The sequence below is a fragment of the Dermacentor albipictus genome, unplaced genomic scaffold (genome assembly GCF_038994185.2).
Source record: "Dermacentor albipictus isolate Rhodes 1998 colony unplaced genomic scaffold, USDA_Dalb.pri_finalv2 scaffold_14, whole genome shotgun sequence".
NCBI lineage: Eukaryota > Metazoa > Arthropoda > Arachnida > Ixodida > Ixodidae > Dermacentor > Dermacentor albipictus.
In genome coordinates, this window is record NW_027225568.1 from 9598620 (window position 1) to 9611335 (window position 12716).

General features: G+C 44.8%; 1 protein-coding gene across 6 annotated transcripts in view; it reads left to right on the top strand.

Annotated features, from left to right (window-relative positions):
• LOC135913489 (hemicentin-1-like) overlaps positions 1–12716 on the top strand; it is a 708068-nt gene that overhangs the window by 552481 nt on the left and 142871 nt on the right. The gene's annotated exons all lie outside the window — the stretch shown is intronic.

The following is a 12716-nucleotide window of genomic DNA, read 5'->3' on the forward strand; positions in this document are numbered from 1 at the left end:
CCTTCAAGACTTTTAGTTTAACGTACGGAAATGCAAACGTAAGGAAGAGTTAAAAGACACAGCGCTGTCTGGTGTCTCGTGACAAACGTATCCAATCCAACACAATCTATAATAATAATAATTATGTTCTTGCTGTGCGGACGCGTCGCGTCAGGCTCACGGACGCCGGAATCGCCGAACGATCTCAGAAATTGGACGTTCTATGCGCTGATAAGTAGCGTTTCAGGTAAGTTTAGAGAACGCGAAAGTTGATTTCAATAGTTGCTGGTGATGAAAGAGAGTTACCCCCGTATTCAGAAATGCAACTTAAGTTGAAGCCCATGCTTGACTTGATCCGAGTGACGCCTATCGGGAACGCGCCGAAGGAAACGCAGTGAGCGTCTTTGGTCACGTTAACGCCAGGCGTCATCTAAATCAAGTCAAGCATGTGCTTCGACTTAAGTTGCATTTCTGCACACGGGGGTTAGAGTGTAGCCATCACGAGAATTTGCGGTGAAGCGGGAGCCACGGGGGCCGCCATAGTCGACAACGTTATTTCTTAGCATCCGCATGCATTACGAACCTCAAACTCGCCAAATGACGTGCGTTATCACAGCGCACGCAAACCACAGAACCTCAATAACGTTCGGCGCATGCACACTGATGATAACGCTATTTCTTTACGTACGTAATGCACTTAGGTTTCGTTGCAAACGTATTTTAAAACTAATATCTTCTAGCAAAGACGTATTATCGCTAGTCACTCACTTACTCTGTGTACCGTCAGGAAAAGCTCAGCTGGAAATATTCCTGTATTGTCGGTGTAGTCCGCCACCTATTCTTCGGCGCACTAATTCAAGAGTGCGAACATTGTTATTCTTGATACGCTGTCGATAGAGTGAGCGATAGAGTGATACGCTGTCGATAGAGTGTAAAGTTTGTGTGCGAGTTCGGGTGGATGTGTGTAGATAACGTGTGAAAAACTTTACATCCCAGGAAGCGGCACTACTTCTTTTGTCACCGTGTAATGAGTTACACCGACTCTTGCCGACGTTCCGGGGTTGAAGTCCTTTCTTTAGCGCTTAGCGATACAAAGCTGGTGTATGAGTGATGCTTTTTATCCCCGAGGAAAGCCGTGCGTCGCGAATAGTGGCCGGCAACACAGGCGGAGTCCTTATGTAGCCGTGGTCCGTGGACTTATTTACAATGATTCTTTCCATTCATTGATATGCGAGTAACTATTTTTTGCAGCCAACTACCATACACGCCTTCCCTCTACCGTTCCACATTTTGCAGTGCCGCGCGATTTGCCGTTCGAGGCACTTGGGGTGCATTCGCGGGCTTCTTTCATGCTAGGAAAAACACTTTTATGTAGCACGTTTCGAGCAACAGAAAACTGATGGTGATCTGGTGTGTCAAATAGAGCGCCGCATGCTCGTATTCTTTGTCCAATGATTATCTGTGGGTGTGGCCGGAACTTGGCAGACCCCGAGTTTCACCAAACTTGGGCCTTTCTATATAGCGCCCTTGGTTTCGCCAAAGATCTAGTTTATACGAGTCAAGTGGCCTTCACGCTGGGCACAGTTCGAGGTCAAGCTTCATATAACATTGATTACCGTAGTACGAGGAATTTGTAGAATTTCAATTTTCTTTTTCGTTTTAAGCCTGTTTCACATGATGCGATTTTCGTCGCACCGGAAGTGCGATTTCCGTCGTTTGCGATGAAAATCGCAGTCGCAGTGCCGACCCCCCGATTTTCGGCTGCGACCAACCGGTTGGTCGCACAGTCGCACCGTCGCACCGATCGCTGCGATTTTCCGTCGAAATTGCGCGGATAGCTGTCAATGGAGCTATTTCGCCGGTTTGTATGAGTTTGTTTTGCAAAATGGCGCCTCATGCAATGCGCGGAGACGTGGATCGTCAAAATTGGTATGTACGCGAAGGGAGAATAAAATACTTGTACTGCAGATTGCATTCCCCGATTGCTATGCGTTTGTTGACACGCTACACAGCAAATGAAGTGCATTTTCACGTTTGCTTCGTACGCCTTTGCGAGTTGTGAGTGCTAGGAGGTGTTCGATCCCCAGCATACGACGAGGTCGTCATAATTTTCTTTTGTTGAGTAGCATGCAAAAATCGCGCTTACGGAGCAGCTTGAATTATCTCAACCTCGGCAAGGGCAAATGACAAGACAGCAAAGTACCCGAAGTTTCAACGTTGCGCTGAACGCGGTACCGTTCAGTTGCATTTTCTTGTCGGTTTTCAAGCATGAATTTCCCGATGCATCTTGAAAGCTTATCTTGCCTCTTATTAAATTTGACACAGCAAAAGTGTAGGCTATCGTAATGAATTTGCTACGGTAGCATTAAATCCGTGGCTTGAATAAAATATTACACGCACGTTAAGTTGCTCCTCTTCTCTGGAGATTTTTTTTTTCTTGCACAGAAACCAATAAACATTGACTATGTTGCGGACTTTGTATCCTTACTGCATCTGCATGAACACTTGCTCTGCAAGGTAATTAACTGTACAGCTAGTAGATTAAATAAATTGCTTGCTATAGTGGCACAGTGACAACGTACCCTCCTACACAATTATGTAGAACTCGTGCAACAATGCGAAAAGCAGGCAAACGGCCTGTACTTGTGGGGATAAAACAGTATAAAAGGACACGCTGAAGAAAATTAAATCAAAACTGTGCAGTGAAGTCAGCCAGTACAAGCAGTTCTTGCACGTTCACAGCTGATCAAGTGTGCAGAAACATTCATGCCTTACATGTTTCTAGGAAGTTTCTAATAGGCTTGCGATCACATATATTAGTGCGTAAACCCATATAACGATATCCGCTGCGATTACTATCCTTATAAGTAATGAATTACCATGCTACTTGCAAGAACATATATCACCCGAGGATTTTAGAACAAATTTCTGCATTTCAACTATACACAATATGTGGTTTATTCAATAAAGGACCACAAACTGGGCTTTTTTGCAATGACAAACTTATTCCAAACTTTACTTACATACAGGCAAGAAAAAAAATTATAGACAGAAATACTGTTCTTCAATTTGTTCACCTGCCACTGTGGCTATAGCATTCTGCTGCTAACAAGGCGAGGGGTTGATTTGCCAGCCATGGAAGTCGCATTTCGATGGGAGTCATAGGTGAGCAAAAAAGCTCTTGCACTTAGATTTAGTTCATCACCTTTTATTGAACCCTTACACTTCAAAATACTATTGCATACAGGGGCATGCTTATGCAAAATCTAACACCAATAGAAAGCCAAGGGCAGAATTGTAAAACAACCATCTTTCATGATAATTTGAGTGTGTAAATATTCATTGCATCAATATGTATTGTTCAACAGCACTGCACAAATAAGCATGATCAGGTATAGCAAGTACTGTGTCAGGAAGCTGGTTCTACAGATGTATAAATGTCAAGGCATGAATGCTCATACTACGTCGCACGCATAGCACAAAGCAAACCCTTTTCAAGAGTTGTCCCTTCTGGCAGTTATGAGTGGGCCATAAGCAGCAGAAACTTTATCGCAGGACATTGTGTAATACCGCTTATGAAAGAATGAAGAGAATGAAGAGGCTTTTAACAGCAGTACCTTATGCAGCTCTAATAAGAGAAACGATGAGCAAAAACATTTCTGGTAGAGCACTTAAACAGTAACTTTCTGCAAGACAGAAAATTCCAGGTCAGAGTTGAAGGTACATTTGGCCCACACACACCAACAACACAGGCATACTACAAGAAACACTACAGCCTATGGCGTATTACAGTCTATGTGAAAGCTATCTCATACAGAAATCAAGAATGATGCAACAAGCCCTCGACAACACTGCAGACTTTCTTGGCCAGTCTGGCCTCTCGCTTTCTGATAAGTCAGCTCATATCGACGTCGGAAAAAAAGAAAGACTAGAGTCAAGAACTACCCCAGATTGCACATTGTGATCCACATAGCTGGACAAATATGCCCGCAAGTCAACGTCCACAAATCCTCAGCAAGTGTAAGCCCATGACGGCAGAGCCAGCACGTGGGTGAAACAATTATGCAATGCCTGGATGCAACTTCCACACCTGGTGAAAAGAATAATCTCGAAATATTGGGGGTGGACGAGTGGATACTACAGAAAATCGCAGATGCTTTGCTTGTGTCCAAGGTATGGTACGGTATGAATTACCTGCAGCACACAAAAAAGACAACTCATCGAAGACAGGCGTCGGGTAGTAATAACAGGTCTTTCCAACTGTACCATGCTTGAAGACCTCTATGAGAAAGAGCTAACGAACAAGCACCTAGACAGAGTAGAATTGCTGCCTGCAGCACAAATTCTTTGTCTCAAGAGCTCAGATCCCCGTACCAAGATACTATGCCAGCTAGCATATGAGATGCAAAGACGACTACCCCTCCCTTTAGAAACACAACCTCGGGAGTACCTGAATTTGAAACACAACAGGCCCATACCGTGGAATATGGGGGTAAACAATTAGGCCAGGAGACTATATGCAACTGCCAAACACACACAGAGGAGGTTGCTAATCATGAAGATGCAAGCAAACATAAGGCACATATAGTACACTGATCTGGCAATAGCAGTGTAACAGTAGTATGACACTACATAAAACTAAACCTCATATAAGTGAGTACCATTCCAGGTCATCCTACACCTAGAAAAGTTGAACTGAAAGCAATCAAAGCAGCACTTGTAGTGCAGATTACACCCTGCACAACACCCTGCATGGATTCACCAGAAACTGTCTGTGCCTGCACATCACACAAGATTGTCAGGAAAATCAGGTGATTGACACGCGACTTGCAAGCACATGGCCAGAAATTAAATTACAGGATACGTAGCCATGCAGATATTCCAGGACACAAGCAGGCTTATAAGCCTGACACAATAACTGAAAACTAGATGAGTTTGTGTGTATTCATTATTAACTAAAGTGCAACAGATAGACAACAGACCAGAACGAAGCGCTCTGTGTGTTCATTTCGTTCCTGTCCATCACATTTCTGTTGCAACATAGTTAATGAATTCACGAGGCTAGTCTTTATCAGGTTTTATTGCTGTACTACTTCGTGGTAACCTTTATAGATCACTGCATTTTCACAATAAACCTTTTAATTAGAAGTTAGCATACCCTGTTCTTACTGCTTCGCACTGTACATTCCTGCTACATTGGCCAAATAAAAAATTTTGTAAGGTATCATGAGGGCCATTAAAGTGACTTGTTGCAGTCTAAAAAAAAAACGAATAGCCTGGCTGCAAATGGCACCAGAGAACACATAGGACAAACAAGAAAACCGATATGATTTAACAACCAAAAGTTTAATGTACACACCGAGTAAATGCTCGCTGACAAGCAATAGACTGAACATACACAAAAAGGAGAAGCAAAAATTCATGTGCGTTTCCTGACAGGAAATGCATCAATTTCTAACGGAGGCTGTGCTGACAAGATTAACTCAGCATTTTTAGATCTACAGCTTCCGTAACTTCTCTAGGCAGCCGATCTGCACAGAATGCTTACTTCTTCCTCTACAATGCACGCTCAGATGTGGAGAGTGCACTGTAGAGGAAGAAGCTAGCATTCTGTGGAGATCGGCTGCCTAGAGAAATTATGGATGCTGTAGATGCAAATACACTGGAAGAATCTTGTGTCAGCATGGCCGCTGTTACACTTTCAGAGACGGATGCGTTTCCTGTTGGGATCTGTATTGACACACATCAGATATTGCTTCTGCTTTTTGTGTAAATTCGATTTATTGCTTGTCAAACAGCATTTACTCGGCATGTTCAATAAACTTTCATTTGTTAATACACCTCATGATTGTCTCGGTCTCTTGCATAAAAGTGTTCATTCTTTTTACAGTGAAGCTGTATATGCCTATGTGAAACACTCATGGTCCGATCCCAAAAACCCTAGTGTAGGGGTATGAGCCATTGTTTAGGGGGGTGTGAGCCATTGCATTCGTCTTGCATGATGGACGGAGACATTTCTTGTTGGGTAGACATCGAAATGCTTATGCATTTCAAACATACATTTATCTGCGTATTATTGCAGGGAAGGGACACAGAGGGGGATGGGGTTAAGACAAGATCATGATGTCATTATTATCTCACAGCAAAGGCGTGGTGGGCCATTGGCTAGACCGATAGTGGCGTCGTTTCTCTCTAGCAGCAGAGCACGCGTGCAGCAGTCTCTCTCAGACTTCCCAATAGGTTTGAAAATGTGTCCGTGTATTTAATTAAATGAAATTTGCAGCCCCGGTGTGTCACTTCGTAACTACAGTGCATAACTAAGTCATAAACATTATGATTAACGCATTACAAAACACAAGTGCATAACAGCATTCAGAAAGACCTTGATGGACCCGCTGGATTAACACAATGAACCACTCATTGCACTTTCCATGATGGTGATCTTGCAAAGTGCAATGTGTGGCATTCCAAATAAACAATGTGATAAACCCAAGCCAAACATGTGCATAACCTCATTAAGAAACACAGACATAACCAATAATATAGAAAGACTTGAATAAACCATTGGAATTAACCCAGTGATAAACACTGGGGCTGCACATTTCAGCTTCGCTGGTTTACCGTCTGTACAGGGTGCATGGGCAGTAACTTTTTCTGTTATTGTTTGTTAAGTATTGTATAATGTTGTGCCAGTAAAATACGTTGGGCTAGTTGGTGTAATGTATTGGTACTGCTTTTTTTCTTAATGTTGTGCCCTTCTTCCTTATGTAACAACTTTTTTATTCCCCCTTGCATAATACTCCAACCTTGCAGCCTGCAAGGTATATAAATAAGTACATAAGCACGTCATTCATTCATCTGCATACGCCTCGCACCATTCCTTGCTCAACAAACGTCACTGCATTGATGTCTCGCAGCGTGCATGTACATTAACTGCCATTTGCGTTTCGGTATGGTTTGTGAACAGTGTAATGCCTAAAGATTACATGACATTAAGGTTGTGACCTATGCGGTGCATAAGCAAACCTTGCAAAAGATGACATGTTGGATTGTTGAAAATAAGACAAATTGTATATATCGCAGTTACTTTAACAGCATTTAATTGACCACTTGACAGAAACTTCACTTCGCATAGATTCCAACACGTACACTGAATCTGCAGTTTTCTTTTTTGCTTATTAATGCAGTCGTTACTGCATGGCCACATGGTAGATTTGAAAACAAAGTGAAATAAATGTGTTGCAATATAACAATATGTGTAGATCACTGCGATTGTAACACTAGAACTTAATACAAACATGCACACTATAGGATGCAGACAAATGCTCAGGACAATCTCCAGAATGTTTGCATCCTGATACTTATGAAAGTGAACGGTTTCATTCCATGGCTGTCAATGAGAGGGAGAGAGAAAACTTTATTGTGTTCGTGGAACAAAAACGCATTGATAAGCTTAGACATATAGTCATTGCTTAACACTTTCGAAATGAATAATTATAGCTTGCTATCGACATTGGAGCAGCCTTTCGACAGCAAGAAAAGGAATCAGTTTTTCCAGCTCTGAACATTGAATTGCAGGAAATGCAAGCAGGCATAAAGTTCTGCCAATATAATCTGTTTAGGAATACGAAATTGGAATAAATCAATAAATATGCATTTGTACTTTCTCTGGCTGAGCAATCTAGTTTGAAATGACTCCCATAAGCATGTCATAACAATGTTGACCTAATACAGGTTAAATGCATGACTAGCTTAACAAATCTGGATGATTGCTATAAATTACAGTGAAGAAACTATAATATCTAATAACATTAATAATATAATAATAATGTTTATTTCCACAAAACAGGCTAACCGTGAGAGGCGTGCGAGGCTGAGCAGAAAGCTGAAAAATTCTACGGCAAGTGCACCTGCCGTGGGCCTATGATCCTGCATTATGAATAGCGCGTATTGATATGGTCTTCTTGTTAGAAGTTCCGAGTATACTACCAGCGCGAGACACGGGACAACAAAGTGGATGAGACGCGTGTCTTTTAGAATGCCATATTACAACGTACAGGTTTCTACAAAAGCGACGGTAACTGCTCGAAACATTTGATGCGCCGGCTTTTGCGCCTTTAGAAATATTTAGAGAGGGCTCCCATATATATATTCGCAGCGCAAGCACGGCGATGAACGAACCAGGCTAGCGCTAAGGTTGAATTTCACAACACAGTTTTCATTCCACGTCGTAATCACACTGATCGTTTGAGGCTTCGTTCAGGGGCACACGCGGGCATTCGGGTTGGTGCTTCCTGTTGCGTTTGGCGTAAGAATATGGCTAGTAGCAGGCGTCACATATGCGCAATGACGGGCAATATACACGCATCGTTTCTCCAGAAGCTGACGCCGAGCACGGGTAGCGCGAGGATCTTGCTGGGCTGACACAACTTCGTGGCAGCCGAATTCCGAATACTGCATATACGGTGAGGGTAGCTATATGAACTTGTCGATAGGTCATCTTGCAGATTGTTGTAGCACAGGCAGAACGAAACGGTCATAGAAGGTAGATAAGACAACACACATCGCTGAACCACCTGCGAACAGCTGTTTACGTGCGCGATGTCGCACTGAACTAACAAAACCGCCGTCGCGCACCCCAAGACAAATCCTAACTAAGGTTTATAAATTAGTAAACGTACATATTATTTGCTTCTAATCAAGAGAAGTCAATAATATTATAGTGTAAACGTTTCATTCACTAAAATAAAAGAATTATGCACCGTGTGTCACGAACCCTGGCAGTAAGCAACCCTGGGCGTCGCACCAGACGCATTGTTGAAATCGCAATCATGTGAAATGAGCCCTCTAAAAATCGCATTGCGACGCGTGCGGCAGCACCGATTTTCGTCGTTGCAGTCGCAGCATGTGAAACAGCCTTTAGAGTGCATGACGCGATCTTATTCGTTTTTAACGCGCTGTTGAATTGCACCATAAACACACTGCCTTTTCTGGAAGAGGAGGAGAAGAAAAGAGAGAAAGCAGGGATGTTAACCAGAGATGCGTGTGGTTGGCTACCCTACTCTAGGGGGCGCGAAAGAGGGAGGGCAGGTGAACGAAAAGGCAATTGTTGCGGCTAACTTGCTTGCCAACTTGCCTGCTGCCTTCGGTGGAAGCTAGCTTCGTAAGTGGGTGTGTCTGAGATTGCAGTGCCCACACTGGCGTCGTCATCAACAACAGCAGCACTAATTAGCCATCCGTGAACCGGGGTTGTAATTTTTCATGGCTGATGCTTAGCAAACAGCACAAAGTCGTCTACAGCTGTGTCTTCCTTCACGATAACCTGAATACGAGACCTTTGTTTTCTCCTACGCAGGCGCCCCGTCGGTAGTGAAGAGCGTGGAGGGAATGTGGGAACTTGAGGGGAATGTGATAAGTCGTAAGATGAACCAGGAAACAGCCGATACTGTAAACGTCTTCTTGCTTCAGGTTTACATGCAGTCTATAGAAAGATTGACTGTAGACAAAAGTAAATATCTCGGCCCAACTCGTGTACGCTGTAACCGAGCGCAGGTAGCTGTTGATAATACGGAGCTACGTTACATGTAAGCCACTGAAGTTGTACACTGCTGAGATTGCTGTAAAGCCTATTTGTTGACTTTAGTATAAACATAGTGTATACCTCCGCATTTGTTGATCACATGATATGGTCTACGCAGTTGCTCTCGGCAATCCCAAGACAGTCTTAACAGTTTTCATAGCATGACTTTTGCGGCAGTAAATTAAGGAAAACAAAACGCCGGTCCAATCGTGATAATAGATGTTATGAACGCCACTTTTAACTGCAAACGGATTACAAACAGGCATCAAGCTAACAGGACAGAGTCTCGTGATGTTTGTACCTGACAACGCAGACTTTGTGAGTGTGGGATGAACCGATGTCGCGACGCATGTGGTGTGCGCCTTGTGTGTCGTCCGATTCTCAGATACTTTTCACGTTGTCCTTATGTGTCGGCGGCGTCACTAACATCGGGTGGTTTTTCGTTGACTGATATCTTGCACTATAAGCTCATTGAAGTTTCTCATTGACTTCAAATATGTGCCTAATCCTCTGACCCCACCCGGTCCTTCGCAGGTGGTTGCCTGCGCGGCCACGCATATGAGTACGTTATTACTGTACTGACTGCTTTGCACTAAAAGATGTGCGGGTACACCATTTGGCGGTAAGCTGAAAGATATGCTAAAAATGCACTGTATTACTCATCGTCGCTGGTGATAATGCAAGTGCCTGACGGGCCCTGTAACGGCTTTAACAAAAAGCGCATTCATCCAAGTGTCCGTTCCAGTTCGATACGATGGGCGTCTTGCACTGGAGTTTGAGGTATAGTAGCGGCGCCTGGTGGCTGCGCGCGAAACGTTATCTGTGTAGTACCAGCTTGGGTAGTATTGAGCCCTGGCTGTGGCGAAGCACGTTTCTAGCCCGAGTTTTGCGTCGATTCACGCTTTTTCTGCACTGTTGCGAGTGCAAAAAAGCTCGTCACTTCTCACATACCACGCCGACCACGCTGCGAGCTCGCCGCAGCCTATAGTTTAACAAAAACGAACTCTCCGTGTGACGCAATGCTGGAAACAGAAGGAATCGGCGACGCCGGTCCGGAGAGACTTGCTCAGCCTCGAAAAAGCGTCCCCGTCGTTATTTCTGCATCGGGGCTGCCATGAACAAGATGGCCTGAATCCCAACATCAGATTCTACCGCTTTCCTTCAAGACCTCACGAAGCGGGGCGTCGGGTGCGATGGATAGCTGCAGTTCGTCGCGCAGTGTAAGCGAAACTTCACGCCATGCTGACTGCTTCGCCTGTCTTGAAGCTTGCTTGATTATCGGCGTTCTAAAATTCAGTCTTCTGCACCTACAGTCCCGACAGCAGACCGACATAGCAGCAGGCATGGCTGGTGATTCACGATTCGAGACCCGGCAACAGCGACAATTAATAATTCACCGCTGCGGAGTGGTGAAGTGACCAGGTGTGTGCAAATGAGCACAAATGGTCGGCCTGATTCAGTGGCAATTCACAACCCCACTACGAGCAGTACAGGTTAGAGAGTTAAATGTGCTCATCCTTGACTTCAAGCCAGCACATTGAGGCAGCGCAGCAAGGTAGTATTGATTGCAGCACATCGATGTTCAAGCGCTGTCATTAAAAGCTACATCAAGCGAGCAGCGCACGACATCGCACGTACGTTACTGCAAGCTCATATGCATCGCATCAGTTATTTATCAGTTGCTACAGGGACAGATGGCCACTACTACAGTGCAGGCATAACTACTTGTCTAGCGGCATGCAGTTCAGGAGGCCCACCGTATCGCGGCATTTCGAAAGACCGCTGCCGTCGCGGCGCGTACGATCGTGCGCTCGAGCAGTTCCGTACACATGATTTCTGCTTATCGCTGCTGTGAATTCATTTATAGCGAGCATTTCCTCGCGTTTCTGCGCCTGAATCTAGCAGCGTGCAAATCTAACCTGAAGTTCAACTTCGTGCGCGGGTAGCTTCACTTGCGATTGACACCGCGCTAAAACTTCGCCGCTTATTTCTTGAACGGCGTACACGTATTCGGCGTTGCATAATTTATTGCCTTTAAGCAGTGTGCCACCTCTGAAAAAATATTCGGCGCCCGATATTCGCTGCAATCAGTGGTACAACAAAACCGAAAGTGGCGGGTCCATATGTAGACATGCTTTCCGAAGGAGACGACCGAGCTCGGTACTACCCAGTTTAGGACAGAGGGCGCTTTTTAGCACCATTTTCGCAGCGCCCCCTGCGTAATGTAAGCGCCCCATAGCCTACAGCGTTTGTAATACAACCTGCCAGCGCATTTCCTTCATCAATAAAAAAAGGGCAAAGAAAAGCAACCCGTTCCGCGCGCATGACTCACAGAGAGAGAGAGAGCACAAAAAGGAAAAGGAACTCTGAGTTCTCGGAGCGTGCACACCCTCGTCGCCACGGAGGCAGTGTTGCCAGGTTTGGCTACATATAGCCAAATTGGGCTACAGAAAAAAATGTTTGGCGTCGACTTGGGCGAGCTGGCTACGTGGCTATAATTGGGCTACTGAAAATCTGCGACTTGGCTCTCTTTGCGCTATGAGTGGTGCCTTAATCCACACTCGATAGGTGACTCTCATACAGTAGAAACAAATCTCTAAGGCTATGTTTTAGCTGGCTGAGCCGTCAGCGCGTCTCTGCGTGTGTGCGCGAAATGCCCCCCTCCCCCTCAGTGTATCGTTCTCTGAGCCGACGATTCTATCCTCAAGTATCGCGCTGGGCACAGCTTTAGACCTAGTCCGCGTTTCTCACAAAAGGCTTTTTACTGCCATTTTCCTTTGCGTACGAAATGAACTAATGCGATAGCGTAAAGGGCCCCGTGTCCCGAAAATCCGGGGTCGGCGCCGTTGTCCATGCGAGAAAAATGATCCCGAACCACGTAGGCCCTTTGGCTGGCGCATATGCATTACTGAAATAATTGATTTTCTCAAAGTAAAACGCGTCAGAAAATTCGTAAAGTACGACCTACACTCAACCTACAGACGTGGTAGCGTCGAATGGTAATTTGAATATACGAGAAAACATAGGCTTGTTGCACGGAACCTCGAACACAAACCCCTTTTCCAGCTGCCGTTCGACGTCTTAGTAGGAGGGCGATGATTTGGGCTAGTTGGTTTTCCATGAGAATGTGTCGTGCAGCGCAAAGCGGGAAAGGGGA